This window comes from Danio rerio, chromosome 9 (assembly GCF_052040795.2).
Source record: "Danio rerio strain M-AB ecotype USA chromosome 9, GRCz13ab, whole genome shotgun sequence".
NCBI classification, from domain to species: domain Eukaryota; kingdom Metazoa; phylum Chordata; class Actinopteri; order Cypriniformes; family Danionidae; genus Danio; species Danio rerio.
In genome coordinates, this window is record NC_141029.1 from 6675001 (window position 1) to 6677500 (window position 2500).

Genomic DNA, 2500 nt, shown 5'->3' on the forward strand with positions numbered 1-2500 from the left:
TCTCATCTGGGTAGAAATGCTGGAGCGCTTGCCCGAGAGTGTCTGTGTGGTCACGTGATGTGCGTTTTCAGCGTTTTGGTGTGGACGGAGAGCTGTTCAGAAACGCTGGGTAAAACGCGAGTGTGGACGCGGATCGTTTTCATTCTACAACGCCGTTTTAAAACTAAAACGCACTAGTGTAAACGGGGCCTAAATCTTTTAGATGTATCTTTCTAAGCTTTTGCAAATTATATATCATGACTTTTTAATTAATCAAAAAAATAATAATTTATTAAGAAGCCTACATGAAGGCAAACCTTTGAGGAATGGTTCACTGGAAAGGGAGAATGGTGTCATCATTTCCACACACTCAGACCTTTGAAACCACAGGAAAATTTGATTAAAACGATGACATTTTGCTGTTGATAATTGAATTATTTTTGGTGAGAGAGATATCGGATGCTGACTCAGTGAATGCTCAAAGCCTTTGAACCGTGTGTTCAAAACCGATAACGGAGCCTGATGAGAACCTGCAGACATGGAGCTGTACTGGAGGCCATAATATAACATGACACATAAATCAGTCAGCAAAACTGCCCTGATGCCTTTCTCTGCAGCTGAGCTCCTCCCTAGCAGTAAATCACAGTGTCAGACTAAAGGCTTGTGAAAAGACAATTTAGTAACACAGCAGTGATGAAAAATCATCGGAAGAAGTCTTGCCCAAGTCTTGCCTTTGAAGTGTATCGTCGTTGTCATTTAAATAGCGTTAGAACATTAAAAAACAACAACAAAATGAAGGGAAGACAATTTTCAAAGAGAAAATGTCAGTAAAAGAAATGGCAAATTACACCAAATTATTTCTCAAATTTGAAGTCGATCAACATCTTAATCTTCTTTTATTTTTTTAGAGATCTGCACGGGGAGAACATCCAAACTCTATACTGTCTAAAAAACGTTGAGTTATTTATTTAACCCAAAGGTTGAGTTAAACATATTTGGTGCTTTGTTGGGTCATTTTTAACCTTTATTAGGTTATGTATTTATGTCAACTAGTTGGGATAAATATTTGGTAGTTTGTTGGGTTATTTTTAACCTTTATTAGGTTATGTATTTATGTCAACTAGTTGGGTTAAATATTTGGTAGTTTGTTGGGTTATTTTTAACCTTTATTAGGTTATGTATTTATGTCAACTAGTTGGGTTAAATATTTGGTAGTTTGTTGGGTTATTTTTAACCTTTATTAGGTTATGTATTTATGTCAACTAGTTGGGTTAAATATTTGGTGCTTTCTTGGGTTATTTTTAACCTTTATTAGGTTATGTATTTATGTCAGCTAGTTGGGTTAAATATTTGGTGCTTTGTTGGGTCATTTTTAACCTTTGTGAGGTTATTGTAATAGTCAATTAGTTGGGTTCAATATTTGGTGCTTTGTTGGGTTATTTTTAAACTTTAAGAGGTTTTTTATTTAAAAGTCAACTAGTTGGGTTAAATAATTGGTGCTTTGTTGGGTTATTTTTAACCTTTATTAGGTTATGTATTTATGTCAACTAGTTGGGTTAAATAATTGGTGCTTTGTTGGGTTATTTTTAACCTTTATTAGGTTATGTATTTATGTCAACTAGTTGGGTTAAATATTTGGTGCTTTGTTGGGTCATTTTTAACCTTTGTGAGGTTATTGTAATAGTCAATTAGTTGGGTTCAATATTTGGTGCTTTGTTGGGTTATTTTTAAACTTTAAGAGGTTTTTTATTTAAAAGTCAACTAGTTGGGTTAAATAATTGGTGCTTTGTTGGGTTATTTTTTACCTTTATTAGGTTATGTATTTATGTCAGCTAGTTGGGTTAAATAATTGGTGCTTTGTTTGGTTATTTTTAACCTTTATTAGGTTATGTATTTATGTCAACTAGTTGGGTTAAATATTTGGTGCTTTGTTGGGTCATTTTTAACCTGAGGTTATTGTAATAGTCAATTAGTTGGGTTCAATATTTGGTGCTTTGTTGGGTTATTTTTAACCTTTATTAGGTTATGTATTTATGTCAGCTAGTTGGGTTAAATAATTGGTGCTTTGTTTGGTTATTTTTAACCTTTATTAGGTTATGTATTTATGTCAGCTAGTTGGGTTAAATATTTGGTGCTTTGTTGGGTCATTTTTAACCTTTGTGAGGTTATTGTAATAGTCAATTAGTTGGGTTCAATATTTGGTGCTTTGTTGGGTTATTTTTAAACTTTAAGAGGTTTTTTATTTAAAAGTCAACTAGTTGGGTTAAATAATTGGTGCTTTGTTGGGTTATTTTTAACCTTTATTAGGTTATGTATTTATGTCAGCTAGTTGGGTTAAATAATTGGTGCTTTGTTGGGTTATTTTTAACCTTTATTAGGTTATGTATTTATGTCAACTAGTTGGGTTAAATATTTGGTGCTTTGTTGGGTCATTTTTAACCTTTGTGAGGTTATTGTAATAGTCAATTAGTTGGGTTCAATATTTGGTGCTTTGTTGGGTTATTTTTAAACTTTAAGAGGG

The 2500-nt window shown here is 32.8% G+C and overlaps 2 long non-coding RNA genes across 2 annotated transcripts in view; both read left to right on the top strand.

Moving 5' to 3' along the window:
• LOC147842240 (uncharacterized) overlaps positions 1-2500 on the top strand; it is a 1176585-nt gene that overhangs the window by 882409 nt on the left and 291676 nt on the right. The window lies entirely within an intron of this gene.
• The window catches only part of LOC147842242 (uncharacterized), a 3213-nt gene continuing 1598 nt past the window's right edge, over positions 886-2500 (top strand). Inside the window, exons 1-2 of the long non-coding RNA XR_015499168.1 lie at positions 886-1031; positions 1460-2362. This is a non-coding gene — a long non-coding RNA (uncharacterized LOC147842242). The remainder of the gene's footprint in view (positions 1032-1459; positions 2363-2500) is intronic.